The sequence below is a fragment of the Cherax quadricarinatus genome, unplaced genomic scaffold, assembly GCF_038502225.1.
Source record: "Cherax quadricarinatus isolate ZL_2023a unplaced genomic scaffold, ASM3850222v1 Contig2748, whole genome shotgun sequence".
In the NCBI taxonomy this organism is placed as follows: domain Eukaryota; kingdom Metazoa; phylum Arthropoda; class Malacostraca; order Decapoda; family Parastacidae; genus Cherax; species Cherax quadricarinatus.
In genome coordinates this window covers 6,029-30,625 of record NW_027197774.1, presented here as the reverse complement: position 1 = coordinate 30,625, position 24,597 = coordinate 6,029, and the positions used below count along the sequence as shown (strand labels likewise).

The 24,597-nt window shown below is 41.3% G+C and overlaps 2 pseudogenes; one reads left to right on the top strand and one right to left on the bottom strand.

Annotated features, from left to right (window-relative positions):
• Positions 1–18,822: 18,822 nt before the first annotated feature.
• LOC138851909 (NADH-ubiquinone oxidoreductase chain 1-like) lies at positions 18,823–20,099 on the top strand (annotated as a pseudogene).
• A 40-nt stretch (positions 20,100–20,139) lies between these two features.
• Positions 20,140–21,294, bottom strand: LOC138851908 (cytochrome b-like; annotated as a pseudogene).
• Positions 21,295–24,597: the final 3,303 nt, after the last annotated feature.

Sequence of the window (24,597 nt, the reverse complement as noted above, 5' to 3'; positions counted from 1 at the left end):
CTCCTGGAGGCTAGTCCACATTACGCGCTCATTCGCTACCAAAATGGCGAAAAGACTACGGTAGCTACGAAACAATTAGCCCCAGTTGAAGCCCCTGCTTAGGCTGAGTCTCACAATGCATCAATAGGTGTTGAGAAAGATGTTCTGGTTTCTCCAGAAAAGAATTCGGAAGTTATTTATATCGAAGCAGAAAACCCTGCTCCCGCAACTGGTCAAGCCCCAATGGAAAATATGGAACCGTTCGAAGAGGCTCCGAGGCTCCGAGGCTACGTAGGTCTGGACGTACGCGTCGTCTCCCTGACCGTTTCGGAGATTACTGTACCTGATTTTAGAAGGGGGAGATTGTAATGTTATCGAGTTTCGCGGTCGGTTTGATAACACTCTGTCTATTGCTTAGTCGACCTCCGGACAACACTGTAGAGGGTAGGCAGTCGTTGAATGGTTGCCGTAGTGGAGTGTTGTCGTTACTGGATGTCTCTGCTAAATCTATGGATAAGGCTTTTGCAAGTACTTTATTGTTACTTTCTAAAGCCTAAAAATAAGGGCCTGTGTTTTTATCACAACATTCGCTAATAGACCCGCGGCTGCCTTCAAGAGGGAGCTGGACAGATACATAGTCGGTGCCGGATCAGCCGGGCAGCGGCTGATCCGGCACCAGTACGTTGGATTACGTGCGGCCAGCAGTAACAGCCTCGTTGATCAGGCCCTGATCCACCGGGAGGCCTGGTCGTGGACCGGACCGCGGGGGCGTTGATCCCCGGAATACCCTCCAGGTAGACTCCAGGTAGGCATATGTGGTTTCAGGGGTCGATTCACAGTTCCCGGCCTCGCTTCTTCGCTGGTCGCTACTAGGCAACAATAGCCTTGTCGTACCTATTTGTAAAGCTATATAATGATCCCACATCTGCTACACCACACTCCAGATTCTTCCACTCCTTGACAACTCTACGGCTGAAGAAATGCTTCCTAACATCCCTCTGACTTTTCAGCTGAAAGTTATGCCTTTTTGATGCTATTTCCATCTCTGAAACATTTTGTCCCTGTTCACCATGTCAGTTTTCCCTCAGTATTTTGCACTTGGTTATTATATACCCAATAGTCCTCCTGTCTTCCAGTGTCGCCAGGTTTGAGTTTCCTTATTTTCTCCTCATAGTACGTACCTCTTAGTTCAGGGACTAGTCTTGTTCCAAACCTCTCTGTGTAGGAGTGGATGTGTATGGAGTATGTGTGTGCGTGTGTGTGTGTGTGTGTGTGTGTACTCACCTAATTGTACTCACCTAATTGTTGTTGCAGGGGTCGAGACTCAGCTCCTGGCCCCGCCTCTCCACTGAGTGCTACTAGGTCCTCTCTCTCCCTGCTCCATGAGCTTTATCATACCTCATCTTAAAGCTATAGATGGTTCCTGCCTCCACTACCTCACTTGCTAGGCTATTCCACTTCCTGACTACTTTATGACTGAAGAAATACCTCCTAACATCACTTTGACTCATCTGGGTCTTCAACTTCCAACTGTGTCCCCATGTTTCTGTGTCCCATCTCTGGAACATCCTGTCTCTGTTCACCTTCTCTATTCCACGCAGTATTTTGTATGTTGTTATCATGTCTTCCCTGACCCTCCTGTCCTTCAGTGTCGTCAGGCCGATTTCCCTCAAGCTTTCTTCGTAGGACATTCCCCTTAGCTCTGGAACTAACCTTATTGCAAACCTTTGCACTTTCTCTAATTTCTTGACATGCTTGATCAAGTGTGGGGTTCCAATCAGGTGCTGCCTACTCCAATATGGGCCTGACGTACACGGTGTACAGTGTCTTGAACGATTCCTTACTAAGGTATCGGAATGTTATTGTCAAGTTTGCCAGGCGCCCATATGCTGCAGCAGTTATCTGGTTGATGTGTGCTTCCGGAGACGTGCTCGGGGTTTTACTCACCCAAAGATATTTCTCCTTGAGCGAGGTTTGCAGTCTTTGGCCACCTAGCTTATACTCCGCCTGCGGTCTTCTTTGCCCTTCCCCGATCTTCATGACTTTGCATTTGGCGGGGTTAAATTCGAGAAGCCAGTTTGCTGGACCAGGTGTCCAGCCCGTCCAGGTCTCTTTGAAGTCCTGCCTGATCCTCATCTGATTTAATTCTCCTCACTAACTTCACATGATCTGTGAACAGGAACACTTCTGAGTCTAACCCTTCCATCATGTCATTCACATATACCAGAAATAGCACTGGTCCTAGGACCGACCCCTGTGGGACCCCGCTCGTCACAGGCACCCACTGTGATACCTCATCACGAACTATGACTCGTTGTTGACTCCCTGTCAGGTATTGTCTGATCCATTGCAGCACCCTTCCTGTGTGTGTGTGTGGGTGTGTGTGTGTGTGTGTGTGTGTGTGTGTGTGTGTGTGTGTGTGTGTGTTCACCTAGTTGTGGTTGCAGGGGTCGAGTCATAGCTCCTGGACCCGCCTGTTCATTGGGCGCTACTGGGTCACTCTTCCTACTCCATGACCATTATCATACCTCTTCTTAAAGCTATGTTTGGATCCTGCCTCCACTACATCGTTTCCCAAATTATTCCATTTCCTGTCAACTGTGACTAAAGAAATACTTCCTAACATCCTTGTCTTCAGCTTCCAACTTCCTTGTTGCTGTGTCCCATGTCTGGAACATTCTGCCTCTGTCCATCTTGTCGATTCCCCCTCAGTATTTAATATTTCGTTATCATGTCCCCCCTATCTCTACTGTCTTCTAGTGTCGTCATGTCCATTTCCTCTAACCTTTTCTCGTAGGACCTACCCCTTAGCTCCGGGACAAGTCTTGTTGTAAGCCTTTTGACTTTCTCTAATTTCCTTACGTGCTTGACTAGGTGTGGGTTCCAAACTGGTGCTGCATACTCCAATACGGGCCTAACGTACACAGTGTACAGGGTCCTGATCGATTCCTTATTAAAATGTCGGAATGCTGTTCTTAGGTTTGCTAGGCTCCCGTATGCTGCCGTAGTTATTTGGTTGATGTGCGCCTCAGGAGATGTGCCTGGTGTTATACTCACCCCAAGAGCTTTATCCTTGAGTGAGGTTTGTAATCTCTGGCCCCCTAGACTGTATTCCGTCTGCGGTCTTCTTTGCCCTTCCCCAATGTTCATGACTTTGCACTTGGTGGGGTTGAACTCCAGGAGCAAGTTCCTGGACCAGGCCTGCTGCCTGTCCAGATCCCTTTGTAGTTCTGCCTTGTCCTCGTCCGACTGGAGTCTTGTCATCAACTTCACATCATCTGCAAACAGAGACACTTCGGATTCTATTTTATACCGGTCCCAGGAATGACCCCTGTGGAACCCCACAGGGTACGTGACACCTCGTCACGTACCCTGACTAGCTGTTGTCTTCCTGACAGGTATTCCCTGATCCATTGTAGTGCCTTACTTGTTATCCCTGCCTGGCCCTCCAGCTTCCACACTAATCTCTTGTGTGGAACTGTGTCAAACGCCTGCTTACAGTCCAAGAAAATGCAATCGACCCACCCCTCCCTCTCATGCCTTACTTCAATTACCTTGCCATAAAACTCCAGTAGGTTTGTGACACAGGATTTGCCTTCCATGAATCCGTGCTGGCTGTCGATGATAAGTTCATTCCTTTCTAGGTGCTCCAACACTCTCCTCCTGATAAATTCTCCATGTCTTTGCATAAAATACGTGTCAGTGACACTGGTCTGTAGTTTAATGCTTCGTGTCTCCTTTTTTTTAAAATTGGGATTACATTTGCTGTCTTCCATCCCTCAGGCAATCTCCCTGTTTCGATAGATGTATTGAATATTGTTGTTAGGGGCACACATAGCGCCTCTGCTCTCTCTCTCAGGACCCATGGAGAGATGTTATCGGGTCCCATCGCTTTTGAGGTATCTAGCTCACTTAGCACCCTCTTCACTTCTTCCTCGGTTGTATTGTGTCCAGGACGTGATGGTGTACCCCATCTCTACGTCTTTCTGGAGCCCCTTCTGTCTTCTATTTGAGCACTTCTTTGAATCACATGTTGAGTTCCTCATATACTTCGCGGTCGTTTCTTGTGATCTCTCCTCCTTCCTTCCTCAGCCTGATTACCTGGTCCTTGATTGTTGTTTTCCTCCTTATGTGGCTGTACAACAGCTTCGGGTCAGATTTGGTTTTCGCTGCTCTGTCATTTTGATATTGTCGTTGGGCGTCCCTTCTTATCTTTGCATATTCATTTCTGGCTCTACGACTTCTCTCCTTATTCTCCAGGGTCCTTTGCCTTCTATACTTCTTTCACTCTCTAGCACACTTGGTTTTTGCCTCTCTACACCTTTGGGTGAACCAAGGGCTCATCCTGGCTTTCTCGTTATTTCTGTTACCCTTGGGTACAAACCTCTCCTCAGCTTCCTTGCATATTATTGTCACATATCCCATCATCTCGTTTATTGACTTCCCTGCCAGCTCTTTGTCCTACTGAACCCCGTGTAGGATATTCTTCATGCTTGTGTAGTCCCCTGTCTTGGAGTTTGGCTTCACTCGTCCTGCCCTTCCCGCTTCCCTCTCCACTTGTGTGTGTGTGTGTACTCACCTAATTGTACTCACCTAATTGTGGTTGCAGGGGTCGAGACTCAGCTCCTGGCCCCGCCTCTTCACTGATCGCTACTGGATCCTCTCTCTCTCTGCTTCCTGAGCTTTGTCATACCTCTTCTTAAAACTATGTATGGTTCCTGCCTCCACTACTTCACTTGCTAGGCTATTCCACTTGCTGACAACTCTATGACTGAAGAAATACTTCCTAACGTCCCTGTGACTCGTCTGAGTCTTCAGCTTCCAGTTGTGACCCCTTGTCCCTGTGTCCCCTCTCTGGAACATCCTATCTCTGTCCACCTTGTCTATTCCCCGCAGTATCTTGTATGTCGTTATCATGTCTCCCCTGACCCTCCTGTCCTCCAGTGTCGTCAGTCCGATTTCCCTTAACCTTTCCTCGTACGACATTCCCTTGAGCTCTGGGACTAGCCTTGTTGCAAACCTTTGTACTTTCTCTAACTTCTTGACGTGCTTGACCAGGTGTGGGTTCCAGACTGGTGCTGCATACTCCAGTATGGGCCTAACATACACAGTGTACAGTGTCTTGAACGATTCCTTATTAAGGTATCGGAACGCTATTCTCAGGTTTGCCAGGCGCCCGTATGCTGCAGCGGTTATTTGGTTGATGTGTGCCTCCGGTGATGTGCTCGGTGTTATGGTCACCCCAAGGTCTTTCTCCCTGAGTGTGTGTGTGAGTGTGTGTGTGTGTGTGTGTGTGTGTGTGTGTGTGTGTGTGTGAGTGTGTGTGTGTGTGTGTGTGTGTGTGTGTGTGTGTGTGTGTGTGTGTGTGTGTGTGTGTGTGTGTGTGTGTGTGTGTGTGTGTGTGTGTGTGTGTGTGTGTGTGTGTGTGTGTGTGTGTGTGTGTGTGACTGAATTCGAAACACAACTTCATTTATACCGCTACGGCTACCGTCTTCTACAGTCGAATTCAAAATACTAAAAAGAGTAGAAGAAGCAGTTTTGACGTTATCAGTCCGTCAGTCATCGTAGGAGGTGATCAGTCTCTTCTATCTTAAACTTATATTAAATTGGCTGGTTAATGAGATTCAAAACCTTCCCATAAAATAATTTAATTCCGAAAATTTTATTTGAAATATACTCTTAGCATATATAACCTGAAAAAATGCACTGTTTCGGGTATATATCCCCTTGAAGCCCATAGCATAAGTTGGTTGGTTGAAGTTTAAAACCTATCGTCTATATTATGGTCATAAAGACTCCTTGATAAGCTGTCCACTAACAGACAGAAATAATTCAATCACTAAAATAAGGATTTATGTCTCAGCATGTATTATTCTCTGGGAGAAATACAATCCACTATGTATATATGCTGTGTTGCATAGACATGTGACCAGAGCTTAAACACTAGATCAGAAGTTAGGTAACAACATTTGGAGTTGACGTCCCGGGTGAGTGTAGCACAGTGGCTTTAGACATGAAAATGGCAGTAAGTACTTTGGTCAGTGAAACATTTCTCTTATCCAGCTATAGTTATTTAGATTAAGATTCGTAATATAAATAAAAACACATGAACTGTTAATAAATAAAATATTTTCAAATAAGTTGCAGATATATCTCATAACCACTAACATCATCGTTAAAGAAATATAACAAAAACACTTGACATGTGAACCAGTGGTTCTGAGAGAGAGAGCTGGTTCAGTCGCTCTGCTTCAACCTTACATGTCAGCGACTGTGATCAGTTTAGTGTTGGGTGAGGTAGTGAACACATGTGCGTGCTACAGTGCGTAATATTACCTTTTAAGTGTTAGTGATATAGTGTGAAATGTAATGCACAAAGTGTTATTGATATGTAGATGAAATCAAATTGTAGATATAGTGTTGTAGTGTGTAGGATGTAAGATAATCTTACAGTGTATTATTAAGTATCCTCAGAAGGGATTTTTAAGTGATTTTCAGTTTTGCTTATAATTCCAAATTTTCGCTTTTCGTTCATAATGCGAGAAGCCTCATCTGATATGCTTCTAATTTTCAACTCTCGTGTAGTGTAACTAGAGCCAGAGTAATGGAACAATAGGCAAGTGCACGTCGTCACTGACTCAAGCTCTTGAAGTCACTGCCTTCATTCTGGTATAGTTCGAGCCCTGGTCACAGACCGGTCGAGGCCTGGTCACAGACCGGTCGAGGCCTGGTCACAGACCAGTCGAGGCCTGGTCACAGACCGGTCGAGGCCTGGTCACAGACCAGTCGAGGCCTGGTCACAGACCGGTCGAGGCCTGGTCACAGACCAGTCGAGGCCTGGTCACAGACCGGGCGAGCCCTGGTCACAGACCGGTCGAGGCCTGGTCACAGATCGTGCCGCGAAGGTGTTGTCCCCAGAAACACTCTCCAGGTACACAGCTTCAAACATCCATAAAAGTTGCCTCTTAATTCACCGTCGACAGAGTGAAATTCAGGTGTGTAGATGCAGAGTTGATAATTTTATATGTAATATAATGCAGAAGAAGCCACAAGGCGATGGAAATTTTTAGCTCTAGATCTTACGCACTCTCGTGTGTCCTCACGAACAAGACATCAACAGATAGGAGGGCAGAGCTGTATGACCCTTATGGGCAGAGTCGGCCCTAGGAGGTGCGGGGCACAATTAAGAACAGTTTTGGTGGGTTCCATGTATGGAGAGCAGTCAAACTGTGTGCTTAACAAATACATGTGAGTTAATAGACCAAACAGATGTAAGCTACATTTTAATATAAAATTGTATACATGTAAGTCTACAAGCAACAAACAAAATTTGTATATCACCTCTGAAAAGTACAGTCACAATACCACTTAGTTTACTGACTGTGAAAAGTACATAGTCACAATACCACTTAGTTTACTGACTGTGAAAAGTACATAGTCACAATACCACTTAGTTTATTGACTGTGGAAAGTACATAGTCACAATACCACTTAGTTTACTGACTGTGAAAAGTACATAGTCACAATACCACTTAGTTTACTGACTGTGAAAAGTACATAGTCACAATACCACTTGCTTTACTGTGTGAAAAGTACATAGTCACAATACCACTTAGTTTACTGACTGTGAAAAGTACATAGTCACAATACCACTTAGTTTACTGACTGTGAAAAAAGTACATAGTCACAATACCACTTAGTTTACATAGACTGTTTACTGACTGAAACTGAAAAGTACATAGTCACAATACCACTTAGTTTACTGACTGTGAAAACATAGTACAGTCACAATACATACTTTAGCTTTACTGACTTGAAAAGTACTGACTGTTTACTGACTGTGAAAAGTACATAGTCACAATACCACTTAGTTTACTGACTGTGAAAAGTACATAGTCACAATACACTTGCTTTACTGACTTGTGAAAAGTACATAGTCACAATTTTACTGACTGTGAAAAGTACATAGTCACAACACCACTTGCTTTACTGTCTGTGAAAAGTACATAGTCACAACACCACTTGCTTTACTGTCTGTGAAAAGTACATAGTCACAACACCACTTGCTTTACTGACTGTGAAAAGTACATAGTCACAATACCACTTGCTTTACTGACTATGAAAAGTACATAGTCACAACACCACTTGCTTTACTGACTGTGAAAAGTACATAGTCACAATACCACTTAGTTTACTGACTGTGAAAAGTACATAGTCACAATAACACTTAGTTTACTGACTGTGAAAAGTACATAGTCACAATACCTGACTGTGACTTCACAATACCACTTAGTTTACTGACTGTGAAAAGTACATAGTCACAATACCACACCTGACTGTGAAAAGTACATAGTCACAACACCACTTGACTGTGAAAAAGTACATAGTCACAATACCACTTAGTTTACTCACTGTGAAAAGTACATAGCCACAATACCACTTAGTTTACTGACTGTGAAAAGTACATAGTCACAATTCCACTTAGTTTACTGACTGTGAAAAGTACATAGTCACAACACCACTTGCTTTACTAACTGTGAAAAGTACATAGACAATGTGAAAAAGTACATAGTCACAATACCACTTGTTTACTGACTGTGAAAAGTACATAGTCACAATACCACTTAGACTGTGTTTACTGACTGAAAAGTACATAGTCACAATACCACTTAGTTTACTGACTGTGAAAAGTACATAGTCACAATACCACTTAGTTTACTGACTGTGAAAAGTACATAGTCACAATACCACTTGCTTTACTGACTGTGAAAAGTACATAGTCACAATACCACTTAGTTTACTGACTGTGAAAAGTACATAGTCACAATACCACTTGCTTTCCTGACTGTGAAAAGTACATAGTCACAATACCACTTGCTTTACTGACTGTGAAAAGTACATAGTCACAATACCACTTGCTTTACTGACTGTGAAAAGTACATAGTCACAATACCACTTGCTTTACTGACTGTGAAAAGTACATAGTCACAATACCACTTGCTTTAATCACTCTGAAATTATTAAAAATTTTAATTTATTTTTGTTCAGAAAAAAAAAATCAGAATTTAAGTTTACTATTGGAAACAAATTATCTTTTTTCGGACTTCTAAAAATCACTTAACATTCATAAACTATAAATGAGTCATATTATCATCGTCTTTTATTAGGAGAAAGTTATTTTTCCTGCTTTTTTCTTTGCATAATTTTGTCGAAGTTTAAAGTCCTGTTGGTTTCAGATTCAATGGGCATAATCATCAAACTGTTCAAACGTTCTTGCTAAACTGATGATCTCAAGTTTTAATCAGTTTTAGCTTGGAGAAACTCCTTTCTCCAGATGCCCCTTTTTTTTACTTCGTGTTGCTGTGTGTACTTGACAAGCCGAGAGTAGATTACACTCTAGTGCGGGGGCCCCTCAGGCGAGGGGCCCCCTTAGGCACGGGGCCCATTTGGAAGCAATCGGTCCAGACTTTAGGCCGGCCCAGCTTATGGGTTTAGCGCTTAGTTATGACAATAATAATAATAACAGACAGGAGGAGAAATTCTGTGAGGCAGAAGGTATCAGTGAAACTTTGTCTTGCTTCAGAGAATTTCCTTTTTATCTGTTGCTGTCTTACAACATTGCATAGCTCTGACAACGCACGAGAGTGCAAAAGATTTAGAACTAAAGATTTTCATCCCCAAGTGGCTTCTTCATTGTTAAAATAGCCTGTTTGCGGTTATAATGCGTGTAGTATAATGTAAACAAAATTATTCGTAGTTTCCTCTTAAGAACGTCTTCAGTGTTTTATGCCTGACGCAGCTGACGCAGCTGATGCAGCTGACAACCTTGAAAGTACACGTTAAATTTTGTTTGTATGTGGGGGAAATTTATCAGTATTTTAAAAATGGTTAATGAAACTCGGAATCATTGTAAACTGCCATAACTGGAGAATTACTCTTCTAATCAGCTTCAGACTGTCACCACTCGTGTTACTGAACACAATGGTCGCCTCTTATTGGCTGCCAAAAGTCCCGATTTCCTAATTTTATTGAATAAAAAGTGAAATTTATTTATATTTAATAACTGAAATGATTCTTTTGATCGACCAAAAAATTATGATGAATCATTCTATATGAATGATGACCATCCATAAGTTTTTATTACTAAATGTAAATTATGATGAATCATTCTATATGAATGATGAAATATTCGTGAAATTGCTACAAAATTTGGAATCGTTCCAGTCCGATCATTTACTCGAATGCCTTTTCTGATCGTCTTCAAACTTTCTCACTTGGTGAATTTTCTTAACAGAATGTTTGATTATTATTAAAGATTCTCCGGTATTCTCCCGGCCCGGGCCTTTCCAAGTGGTGGCCCGGCCTTGGCTCCCTGTCTTGGGAGTGTCTGAGACTTAAGTCTCCCATGGGAGGAGGGACAAGTACCCCCTCATCTTTGGGACCAACTGTCCCCAGGCCTAGCCACAGTCCCCGCCCTCACGGGGCTCCTAGGGAGAAACTAGGCCTCTCTGGCCTGTCATCCCCGCCCCTGGGGGGCTAAAGGAAATAACAGTGTTGTGAGGTGCCAGCTCTGGCTCTGGCACCTACCCTGCCCTAGAAGGACTGGGCATGGTGTCGATTAGAATGTTTGACGTTAACTTTGAGCTGTGATGATTTCAATTTGCCAAATTTATTAATTCCTAACTCAAGATGGGAAGTATTATTATGGCTGCCAGCTGGAATTTTTTTAAAGCAATTTTTATTATTATTATTATTATTAATGATTTAACTGTATGGCTGCCAGCTGGAAAAAAAAAAAAAAAAAAAAAAAGAAAAAAAATTGAAACATAAAAGTAAAGTTTTTTAAATGAGTGTAGAGTATTTTTTATGGAGTTTTTTGTGTATCAAGGATAGACGATTATTTTCAGAATATTCTCGGCAAAACTTTTTTGTCTTAAGCTTTTTTTTTTATTGAAAACTCGTTATTGGATTAGCTTCAAACTTTTGTCATGACTCACGAAATCGTAATGACACGATTGCAAACCAAGGACGGTACGGGCGGGGATTGAACTCGCAATTAGTAAGTCGTAAAACTCCAGACCGGCTAACGCGCCGATCTGGAGTTTTACGACTCGCTAGCCGCGAGTTTAATCCCTTTATATACCATGTTTTTTTTCAAGCTTTCATTATTGTTGTCATGTATATATAGGCGGATTTGTTGTAATATTTGCTGGTGTTGGTGACCTGTGAACAATGATACACAAGACATCTGTAGATAGAACCACCTGAGTTTGTATTAATATTTCAAGCCTCGTATATACTACCACTAAGAAGGTTGCTATTGTTAACAGACTGTCTTGGTGCCATTTTTACCACCTTTAATCTCGAAATGGTTGTTTTTTCTATTGTATTATTTGTACTTGTTGCTGGTGAGTGACTCTTGTCAAGTGAATCAACTCTGATTATCTTCTGTTTCACAACTGTTATATAATCCCAATAAGTTTATCAGTGTTGACTGAATCATAGATGAAACACAGTTTATCTCCAGGTTGTGTAAGTGTTGTTGTTTTCCGTGTAATAACTGAATAATGTATTTAGTGGTCAGCCTTTTTTTTTTTTTTTTTTTTTTTTTTTATTCGCCGGTATTCTCCCGGCCCGGGTCTTTTCCAAGTAGTGGTGACCCGGCCTTGGCTCCCTATCTGGGGAGTGTCTCGAGACTTAAGTCTCCCATGGGAGGAGGTACAGTACCTCCTCATCTTTGGGACCAAGTGTCCCCAGGCCTAGCCACATTCCCCGCCCTCACGGGGCTCGTAGGGAGAAGCTAGGCCTCTGGTCTGCCATCTACCCCGCCTCGAAGGGGCTCGTGGGGATGGCAGCCTTATGAGCTGCAGATGGTAGCAAGCTCAAGCTTAAAAAGTTAATGTTGATGTATTATCTTGGAAGAAAACGTTACCTTGGTGGTAGGTTTAAGTTTTAAATTGATAATTTTATTAATAAAGTTGGTTTCTGTGAATGACTTTTCTGATCTTAAACAAGTTAGTGTTGGGTTTTATTCTGTTATTAGAGTTTAAATAAAAGTAAAAGTTGCCTGTGACTTGTGTCCCCCAGACTCCATTTCTAAAATAAATTAACTTACCAAAGGTTAAGTAAAATTATATTATTTTCTTAATTAGGTTTATTTTCTTTTTTTCGGAAATTTGGAAAATATAAACGATGCTGTTTTTGTGATAATCTTTGAGGGTCGCTTTTATTAACTTCAACTCCTTTTATACTGACTACTAAACAATGCATCTTGTGAGTGATTCAGCTTTGTGTGTTTTCGAATTTTCAAATATTTGTGTCTTTGAAGGTTTGAAATAGATTTGGGTTGTCTATGATCTAAATTACTTGTTTATTGAAGACATTACGATATTAGAATCTGATTGAAAATATTAAATGAGTCACTTCGAATCTTCAACGTTAATATTTATCTGCATTACAGACCTGTGCAACACTGTGCACCATCCCAGTTGTTTGCAATGTTGCACAGCAGACTTGAAGCACTGAACATCAATATACAGGTGTCCTTAAATTTTTGTATACTGAGCCAATATGTGCTTCACACCTTGGTGTTTTATTATTTAAAATTTTCAGCAATATGTGAGAAGTGCAGTTGAGTTACATATATTTTTTATCTACGGGAAAAGACTTATAAAAAATATACCATTACTGGAACAATACATAAATAACCCGCACTTGGGAAGGAGACTGAAACTTACAACGACGTTTCGGTCCGACTTAGGACCTTTAACAAGCCACGTAGAGAAGTGTGAATGGTTGATGATGATGGTGATCAGTCCCTCAGCCTGGAGTAGATTGATCACCTCAGACTCCTATTCTTCTTCAACCTTTCGTCTTTGCTTTGGACTGATGAAGCCAATGAGTGGAAAAACGTTTCGGCAAAGATATCGAATTGTTGCATATGTGTCTAATTTGTCAAGTGAAGCAGTGTTTACTGCACTATGGTGGTGGCAGTCCTGTCACAAGGGTAAGGTGAGTCTTCTGTGGGTCAGGTGACCTTCCCTATACAGCTCTACGAAAGAAGCCGAGATGTTGGTGCAGTAGGATTCAGGGTTAGATCTCTGTTATCTACGTTCCGGTGTTCCCTCTCGTATTAAGCTCTACTCTCTTAAAAATCAACTCCAATGCAGCCATCACCGGCGTTCAGGCCGCAGCCGGAGCAGATAGTACATTGACCAGGAACGAAGTCCAGACACAGGTCTTTGCCAGATGGTGACCTGTCACTGGCTCCCGATGGAATGGCGGAATTTGCCACGTGGACTACCATTTGCAGCTCTTTTTCGGGGGCAGCCTTTTGAAAAGGACACAGTGAGTCTTCAGTCTTTGCTACAATTGTCGTAGATGTCCTGTCGCTCAAGCACAGATCGTCTTAGTTCAAGTAGTGCCTTTGGTCCGGTGTGTACGATGGTGTGAGTAATCTCCATGTCAACAGACTCGTCTGCTACCTTCCACACTCACACAGCTCATAGGGAGTTATCAGAGGTGTTGGAGCAGAAATCAGGGCTAAATCTCTATATTAGGATCAGAGTTCTCCCTGGTATAAGGTTTTCTGCTCCCAAATTTCTGATTCTTTTGAGAGATCCCTGGCACAAGGAGTTGCAGCCCGAGTGACAAAGGAGGCTCATAGAATGTCTGATGCCTGTGGCGAAAAGTTAATGGGGGCGAGGACAGAACACAAGCAAGAGGGGACGGGGGGGACTGAGCGATAGAAAAGGAGGACATAATGTTGGTGTGCAGTGTGTTGTATTAACGAGGAAATAGTAGTAATAATAGAGGTAGTCTACATGATTAAAAATAAACCTGAGTACTGCAGGAGAGCTGCTGGCCCACAAGGTAGGATAAAAATCCCCTGCGGGACAAACAAATAATAGGACGAACCCATCTCAGCAGATAGAAAAAGCAATGGAAATGTAGGAATGGTGAAGAGGTAAGAAAAGGAGACGAAGGTCAGGTCAAGCCACGAGTGGACTGTACATGAGTGTTATTTTCCACATCTGCTCGGTATCAGCATTGCTAGTGCCTTGCTGACACTAGCAATGCTCGTGTTTGATATGTTAGACACTTTTGTCATTCTATTAACTGGTCCTTTGCCAAAACAGTGTACGTTTCTAGCCTTCACAGAGGCCATCTTGTTGAAGCATCACATCTCTGTAAATGTCTTCCTTTCTCATTACATTGTCAAATGTTCTGAACTTGAAAAAACTCGTTACTTAACCTGGCCTTTGTCTCCTCTACTAACCTCTTCACCATTTCTGTATTTTTGTTCTTGTCTTGTACTTAGGTAGAAGACAAGACAAACATTGTCGTACTCGTAAATTTGTATCCTAGTGCAGATTATTTGTTAATCTTGCCTAATGTTACACAGCCTAACCATACAGAGAGTTTTACGACTGGTCTAGGATATGATAGATCTGGTTGGGTTTTGGGAAAAAGTAAATAATGGCTGCATATTATTATGCATATTTAATAGAATAAGGTATTCTTAATACTAGTAACTAACAAGCAAATTACAGCCTTGGAAAGCTGGGACGGACACATGTTTTGTTATTGAGATAATCTTGGTTATTGTGCAAATAAATAGTTAAATTTATCCTTGGTGGTAATACCGCTTTAAATTTAAATGTTTGGCCAGAATGGATTGATGTTGCGTTGTCGACTTCGCTGGAGTACCACGTAATGACAGTGAAGGCAGAGTCCCAGGTAATGACAGTGAAGGAAGAGTACCAAGTAATGACAGTGAAGGCAGAGTACCAGGTAATGACAGTGAAGGCAGAGTACCAAGTAATGACAGTGAAGGCAGAGTACCAGGTAATGACAGTGAAGGCAGAGTACCAAGTAATGACAGTGAAGGCAGAGTACCAGGTAATGACAGTGAAGGCAGAGTACCAAGTAATGACAGTGAAGGCAGAGTACCAGGTAATGACAGTGAAGGCAGAGTACCAAGTAATGACAGTGAAGGCAGAGTACCAAGTAATGACAGTGAAGGCAGAGTACCAAGTAATGACAGTGAAGGCAGAGTACCAGGTAATGAGAGTGAAGGCAGAATACCAGGCAATGACGGTGAAGGCAGAGTACCAGGTAATGACAGTGAAGGCAGAGTACCAAGTAATGACAGTGAAGGCTGAGTACCAGGTAATGACAGTGAAGGCAGAGTACCAGTTAATGACAGTGAAGACAGAGCACCAGTTAATGACAGTGAAGGCAGAGTACCAGTTAATGACAGTGAAGGCAGAGTACCAGTTAATGACAGTGAAGACAGAGTACCAGTTAATGACAGTGAAGGCAGAGTACCAGTTAATGACAGTGAAGACAGAGTACCAGTTAATGACAGTGAAGACAGAGCACCAGTTAATGACAGTGAAGACAGAGCACCAGTTAATGACAGTGAAGACAGAGCACCAGGTAATGACAGTGAAGACAGAGTACCAGTTAATGACAGTGAAGACAGAGTACCAGGTAATGACAGTGAAGGCAGAGTACCAGGTAATGACAGTGAAGGCAGAGTACCAGGTAATGACAGTGAAGGCAGAGTACCAGGTAATGACAGTGAAGGCAGAGTACCAGGTAATGACAGTGAAGGCAGAGTACCAGTTAATGACAGTGAAGGCAGAGTACCAGGTAATGACAGTAAAGGCAGAGTACCAGTTAATGACAGTGAAGGCAGAGTACCAGGTAATGACAGTGAAGGCAGAGTACCAGGTAATGACAGTGAAGGCAGAGTACCAGGTAATGACAGTGAAGGCAGAGTACCAGGTAATGACAGTGAAGGCAGAGTACCAGGTAATGACAGTGAAGGCAGAGTACCAGGTAATGACAGTGAAGGCAGAGTACCAGGTAATGACAGTGAAGGCAGAGTACCAGGTAATGACAGTGAAGGCAGAGTACCAGGTAATGACAGTGAAGGCAGAGTACCAGGTAATGACAGTGAAGGCAGAGTACCAGGTAATGACAGTGAAGGCAGAGTACCAGGTAATGACAGTGAAGGCAGAGTACCAGGTAATGACAGTGAAGGCAGAGTACCAGGTAATGACAGTGAAGGCAGAGTACCAGGTAATGACAGTGAAGGCAGAGTACCAGGTAATGACAGTGAAGGCAGAGTACCAGGTAATGACAGTGAAGGCAGAGTAAAATTCTGGGAAAAATTCAAAGATTAGAGAGATAAGATAAGGTATGTAGCTGCTGTCATCATGGTATCCTTATACATTTACACACAACTAAGGCAGATTCCAGTTGGCAAAGCCCTTGTTAATACAGATTCTGAACCAGTGTGCTATAGAACTACCAACTATTACTGCAACTACCTCCATTGTAAAGGACATCAAGAATATTTTTTTCATCTTTGAAATCTTAGACACCCATGGGTCGGTTAACAACACGCTAAGCTCACATACTGAGGGGTCCGTGGCTCGATTCCCGGCACGATTGGAAGCTTTTGATATGTTTCCTTACACCTGCTGCAACTCTTCAACAATTGTAACTGGGCAATGAATGTGAGACTTTTATCATAGTCAACAGTGGTATTAGTGTGAACATCTTGTATGTTATTTGATATATCTAAAATATCATCAAGGTTAGCCAATGACAAACTTAACTCCTCAAAATTTAAGGTAGCAAGGTAGATATTTCCACCAGATTTACGAAATATTCTCATCTCATTTAAGCGACCCTTCATTTTGCCTTTGAACGTAGTTCTGAATTCTAGGTCATATTTTGTGGTATATAATTTTGATGATCAGGTATTCCTTAAATTGTAAGGAAAGTCTTTGCTGATGATGCATACCAAAGTCCGTGATGCAGTGCTTTAAAATACTCGAGAGATTCCTTCCCTTATGCTAGTTGGTGTAATATAAACGTGGCCAGAGTTTTGTTAGTGCAAACACCAAACAACTTCTGTGATTCATATAGCCAAATAACATAACACTTGCTGATTGAACTGTTAAATAACTGAATAATCAACTTAAATGTGTTACAGGTCTCTTTTCTGTGCTATCATCCAAGACGATAATGCACCAGTTCACACCGCTAGATATGTTCAAAACTGGTATGAATAACGTGAAAGTGAAGGACACTGGGACTGCTCTCTACAATCACCGGATCTAAATTTTATCGACCTTCTGTGAAAGTCAGTTGGAATTGCAAGTTAGGAACTAATTTCCTCCACCGTCGTCTTTGGAAGAGTTTCAGCAGGTTTTATTTGAGTAATGGTTCAAAATTTCCCTGGGTACTGTTCAGATGTTATACGAATCAACATTTCTACGAATTGGTGCTGTTTTAGCTGCATGTGGAGGACCAACTCCATATTGAAACTAAAATATGTTAAAGAACAAGGTGTTCCTATTAATTTGTTCCAACTCCTGCATTTCTTATTCACTGAATAAGGTTGTCATGGCAGTCTAATTAGTCATCAGTCAGCCCATAGTTTCCTCCCCTACGGATGGTGAGTCAACTGGTTGCTGGAAGCACTGAACAATGTAGTTTCAATACAGTAAATTACAAAGATTGGAGACAAACATGACTTCATGAATGGAATGTATAAGTTCAACGCTATTTCACCAGTCTTCTATTATAAATTGTTGAGCTACACAGCATTGGGCACACACATCTCACTCATGGGTATCTCATGGAGAGCTGCACAGCACTGGACACACGCGTCTCACTCATGGGTATCTCATGGAGAGGCGCCCAATTTCACTCTGTGTGTATTGTCAGGTTGCCATATTCTGTTGGACTGTCCAGTCTACCACGAAGCACGCAGAATTTACCTTCGACGTCGTCACTGCTCTAACACTCTTACTTTATCTTCCCTACTCGCTGACAGCCCCACCTTTGACACACTCGATCTTTGACTTTTTGACAGCAACAAATTTATTACACGACCTTTGATTATACTTCCTTTACCACTCTTCACTGACCTTAAAACCTCTGCCTGCAGCGATCTAAGACCCCTATGGTTTAGCGCTTAGTTTTGATTACAGTAATAATCAGCCGTCAGTAACACTTGATTACGAAGCTCTGGTTGCTCCAGCAACCAGAGCCTGATTAGGATGAAGTTCTTACAAGGTTAAATTGGAATTTGGTGAAGTGTATTAATTTGAGTGATAGCTTTGACTATCAAAGTTTGATTCTTGCTTGGATTTTTGTTTTATAATTCGTGTACCTGAATATTTTGATGGGTAGGAATAGAAAATTAAAGATACTTTATGATGGGATAAAGTATTTTTGTTAATTCGCAGTACGGAGAATTAAATATTGAATTAGGATTTGATTTAGTAAATTGTAAGAAGCTTGATTAAATTTTGTGCCAGTAATCGCGGTTAGATTTAAAAGCTGAGCAAAATCATTTTAGTTTAGGCTATTCTTAACTTTGAGGTTGAAATGAAATTTATAACAATAAAAGATGGAATTAATCTGTTGAGGATAAATAAAGGTTGGATTTTAAGAGGAAAAGGCCTGAAAATTAAGGTGTAAACCAGGATTAGATACCCTGCTTTAAAGGGGAAAAATTAAAACTTGAATATTAGCAGTTATGGGCTATAAATTCAAAGAATTTGGCGGTGTTTTAGTCTTGTTAGAGGAACCTGTTCTGTAAACGACACAACACGAACACTCTTACTTATTCTTGTTTAGCAGTTTGTATACTGTCATTATTAGATAACCTTTGGTGAGGAAATTATTGAAATTTAAGGAGTTAAAGTATATTAGATCAAGGTGCAGTTTATGAATAAGAAGAAATGGGTTAAAATAAAATTTATTTATACGTATTGGTGATTGAATAATCACTATGAAGGAGGATTTAATTGTAATATGGAATTTAGTAAGTTAATATGATATCAGAACTAAAATATGTACATATCGCCCGTCTCTTCCATTTTGTGGAATAAGTCGTAACGTAGATGTACTGGAAAGTGTACCTATAATTAAAATTTACTTCGGCAGAAAATATGCATTAAATTTAGAATTTAATTTATAGGAAATACTCTATAAGTAAAAGTATATTAGGTGGTTAATACTGTGATTGTTATAGTTGTAAGATATTTATTGCTGATGGTTTGTGTATTGGTTGGGGTGGCGTTTGTAACTTCTCGAACGGAAGATTTTAGGCTACATTCAAATTCGGAAGTGACCTAATAAATTAGGTATTATAGGGTTACTTCATCCTTTTTCAGATGCTGGGAAATTGTTTTTAAAAAAGCAAAACTCGCCTTTAATGTCTAATTTTTTATCTTACTATTTATCACCAGTATTTGGTTTATTTGTTGCTTTGATTTTATGGAGGATCATCCCATATGAATTAGGACTAGTAAATTTTGATATAGGTGTATTTTTTTTTTTTTATGTTTAAGGTTAGGGGCAGATCTTTTAATAAGAGCTGAGTGAGCTTCTAACTGTAAATATTCTTTATTTGGACGACTTCGGGCTGCAGCACAAACTATTTCATATGAAGTGAGACTGGCTTTAATTTTATTATGTTATGTATATCAAAATGGTATACAATACCGACAGGTTGGTAGGTAAGACACATAGGCAACAATTAGGCAACTTTATTCAACTTTATTCAACTTTATTTTCCGAATAAAGTTGCCTAATTGTTGCTTATGTGTCTTACCTACCAACCATTATCTTATGTGTTTTTAACTAGGAGATTCAGATTTATAGAATAAGGTATTATCAGGAGAGGTTACGATTTATTTGGTTGACGTTTTCATTGTCTATGGTTTGGCTAGGCTCGTGTTTGGCGGAGATATATCGAACTCCTTTTGATTTTGCTGAAGGGGAATCTGAATTAGTTTCTGGGTTTAATACTGAGTATAGAAGGGGAGGGTTTGTGTTGATTTTTATAGCTGAATATGTTAGAATTTTGTTTATAAGAGTGGTTTCTACGTTGCTATTTCTAGGTGGAAATGTTTTGAGATTAGGATTTTATGTAAAATTAGTAATGGTTAAGTTTGCATTTATTTGAGTGCGGGAACTTGACCTGGATTGTGATACCATAAGTTGATGTATATGGCCTGGGAAAGGTTTCTTCCTGCATCTTTAAATTTCTTTATTTTTTTATAGGAGTAAAATTAATTTTAATTTAAACTAAATTTATAAATTATTGTTTTAAGCAAAATTTATAAATTATTGTTTTAAATTAAATTTATAATTTTTTTTTAAACTAAAATTATAAATTATTGTTTTAAATAAACTAAATATCCACTCGAGGAGCAAATCTGTTAAAAGGGTGATTAAAGGATCAATAACATAATAAGTGAAGTAAGCAATAGTGAGGGTTTGTCCTGTAATATAAGGATCCTCTACGGGACGCGCTCCAATTCATGGTAACAAGATATTATAGAGACAAGAGTTAAAAATAAAATCTGATTTAAAGGGTTAAAAGTTAGGCCTTGAAATTTTGATATAGACTAGAGGTAAAACGAAGGAGTCAAAGAATTGCTACTGATAAAACTAGGGCGATTACTCCCCCTAATTTGTTTGGGATCGAGCGAAGAATAGCATATGCAAATAAGAAGTATAATTCAGGTTGAATATGAACTAGTGCAACTAGAGGGTTAGCAGGGATGAAATTATCAGGGTCTCTGAGAAGATAAGGGTTCAAAAGGGTTAAGAGGATTAAAAATATAAGTATGATTAGAAACCCTACAATATCTTTAAATGTGAAGTAGGGGTGAACGGGATTTTATCTCTATTGGAAGATACTCCTAAGGGGTTATTAGCTCCGGAGTGATGGATAAATAAGATGTGAACGAGTGTTGCTGCAGCAATTAGGAATAGTAGAAGAAAGTGGAATGTAAAAAAATCGGGTCAAGGTAGCAGGTAGCATTATCTACTGCGAAGCCCCCTCAGATTCATTGAACTAAATCTGAGAATAGGTTTGTAATAACTGTGGCACCTCAAAATGATATTTGTCCTCAAGGCAAGACATAACCTAGGAAAGCTGGGGCTATTGTCATGAATAAAATTAAAGCCTAAACCCTCCAGGCGTGGAAAAGAATAAATGATTCATAGTAAATACATCGACCATTGTGGGAGTAGATGCAAATAAAGAAAAATGATGCTCCGTTTGCGTGGATGGTTCGGAATAATCATCCGTAGTTTACATCCCGACAAATATGTTCTACGTTTGAAAAAGTCAAGTCAATATGGGAGGTGAAGTGAATAGATAGGAATAGGCCAGCTGCGATTTGAGCCACTAAGTATAATCCTAAGAGGGATCCAAAATTCCAAAAAAATTGAAATGTTCCTAGGAACTGGTATGTCAACAAATGCAGAATTTTTTTATATTTTGTTTAAAACTCAGGTACAAAAATATATGGGTACATAATCAATATGTAACAAAATACAGGCAGTGAACAATAATCAACTGTGACTACACAGTACTGAAGAAGCACATATATAATGACAGAACTGGCTGCTGCACTCAAATCAAACACCTCTTGTACGTACTGTGCTTCACATGAAAAGGTGGTCATATAAAAAAAAAAAATAGATAGAACCTACCCAGTAAAGCTTACACTTCCCCCCCCCCCCATGAAAACGTGCCACTTTCACCTTAGATACACAGTGACAAATCTCTTATACTTGTACATTTGTAAAAGCATTAAGAAGTTCAATGACAATATATATAAACACAATACAGCCAGCTAAACGGCTGACACTATAATACAAGGAATGCCTGAACCTGATGGCTCACATCCACCATAGAACACAATCCACCCTACCCTCATATACCCTATGGTAATAATTAATATCTTGCACGGTGGTGGGTTTAAGACACTACCGCTGACACTTCAACCCCCCCTCCCACATGCCTAGTAACTGTGTCTGCCGTCACCACTCATAACCACCAACAGTCCTTGATAGTAATTAACATCTTATAATATATCACCCTAAAAACACGCTACACACAAACCTACCACAATAATAAATAAATTTACACATTATTCCCTCCTGCAGACAGATTATTTACACTGTTGGAGATAATCTATACATCACATCCTACAGAGAATGGACAACATTAGACATCTAAAATAATATGACATGTGTATCACATGACCTGCTGTTGCAGAGATTACTTACACTCCTCCCCCCCCCAAGTGAAAAACTGACCAGTTTCACCTGGCTATACACAAGATCAAAAACTCATTCACTTGAACATATATAATGAAAATGTGAAAAAACATCTGTAACAATATATAAGCAAAAACACCCCAGGCAAGATCTTACATTATATACAATACCAGAACGTTCCACTAGTTAAAAAACAGGTATGAAACCTCATTATGATGACAAGTTACATTGCTCATATATAGGTAGACATGTATAATTACAGGTTAAAATATGCTTATATACTAACATGCTTATGTACATCCTTACAAAACATGAAGGAATCCTTAGATAAATTATAATCATCGGTGTTCACAATAACACCAAGACATTACATTGAATATCACATTGAATATCACCTCAACATCCTTTCCTCACACAATTCCACACACACTCACACAATCGTCCTCTGCAACACCCCCCCCCCTGGGAAGGCCAGCCCGTTCATGCCCCTGACCGCTTATAAAGACCATAAATCCCTCAAAAGAAAGTCCCTGTAGCCCTCCGAGAAATCCCTCTCCCACCTCCTACCATATATTTCCCTGTTGCGACACTTTGTTCTATAAAAGGATGCTGCTATGGCCATCCTACGTTCCTCCGCCCCTTTGTCTCTCATTGCCCATGATATATACACAAAATCAACCATTAAGTAAGCCACTGCCCTTTGAACCTTTGCCCCAACCCCACCTACATCTAAACTGAGCGCTCTCAAAACCGACAACCCTTTCCCCCCCACATACCGGATTACTTTCCCTAACCATTCCCGCACAATCCCTAGGCTTTCACAAAAATAAACTACATGAAAAGCTGATTCATCTACCCCACAAACCTGACACACCCCACCCTCCCTTATTCGCCTATTTCGTAAAACAACCCCAGACGGCAATATTCCGTGAAGAAACCTATACATTACCTCCCTCACGCGTGGCCGGATGCGTAACCCTTTTAATCGGCCCCAAATGTCTTCCCATGCGTACATCGGGTACACTCCTTCCGTTGCCACTACCACCCTAGGCCAAATCTTCCTCTCCATGGACCCTACCCGCATGTTTCTCGGCTCTCTGACCATCATCAATAGACGCAGCAACTCCTCACCATCTCTCAAATCTTGTCCCTTCCACCATCTCCGAAGATCTCCCTGCAGCATCCCCAACCCTCCACTCCCTTCCCCCCGAGCCCTTAGCAACCCATGTTTCACATATACACACTTCAACCTTCTTTCCAAATGAATTAACCCCAGCTCTCCCAAGGCCACCGGAAGTGTTACCACCTCTCTTTTCAACCAATCGCATCCCGAACCCCAGATAAAACGGAAAACTCTGCTCAACAATCTCCGGACATCCCCATACACCAAAGGGTACAAAGCTGCCACATGCCATATTTTACTGTACAAAAGCACATTGACCACAATGACCCTCTGGTGTAGCGTAAGATGTGTCGGCCTCAATCCTGACAATCTTCCCAATACCCTATCTACCACACCCTTTGAATTATTCTCCCTCGCCATCTGAGCATTACCCATATACACAACTCCACAAATTTTCACCCGGTCCACGACACTCCACCTCACCCCCCCCACCCCCGCCCTCCTGCCCATCCCATTCACCCAATATCATGAGCTTTGATTTATGCACATTCACTGCCATACCTGTTGCCATCCCAAAAACATTTATAACTCTCTCCAGACCCTCCAATCCCTCCCTCCCACTCACTAGGACAGTTGTGTCATCAACGTAACCTATGATACTGGGACTCCCACCTCGTATGTCCTCCCTTACCCCCTCCTGTATGCACCTTTCCACTGCCCTATAAAACGGATTCTGTAAACATGCAAATAATATTTGTGACAACGGGCAACCTTGCCTCAATCCCCTGCCCATTTTCACATGCAACCCCACCCTCCCATTTATCTGTACACACATCCCAGCTCCCCGATATAAAGTACGTGCCCAATTCACAATGTCCTCCCCGAACCCTTGCCACTCCATGATTCTCCACAGAGCCTCCCTCTCGACACTGTCATATGCCGTTCTCCAATCCAACGCCAATACACATCGCTTGCTGCGCAAGCGATGTGTTTCGACATTAAAACTGGGAAGAGTCGAGAAAATGCTTCTCGGGCATTTATTCAACGTTTTCTAACTCATCAGTTGCTAAAATCTGTCTATGATGTGGGGTCCCTTGGCGCTGTGTAGGGATCAAATCTAAATACCCTTTTCCTTCCCCTCCTTAATGGAGAAACATTTCCAAAGAGTAATTTAGCTCTTAGTCCGCTTTCGGATCCGGGAAGACAGTGACCAGGGTATGACTCCCGGTGTGGCAGTCAACAGGTGTTGTTGGTCTCCCTCATCTACTATTGGTCAAGACCAACTCATTCTGTTGAGGTGCCATCCTGGTGTGCTGATAATCCAGGTACGAAGGGAAGTGTGGAGTATGGTTTCCATGAAGCGTCAGTACTGCCTGACCCACTGA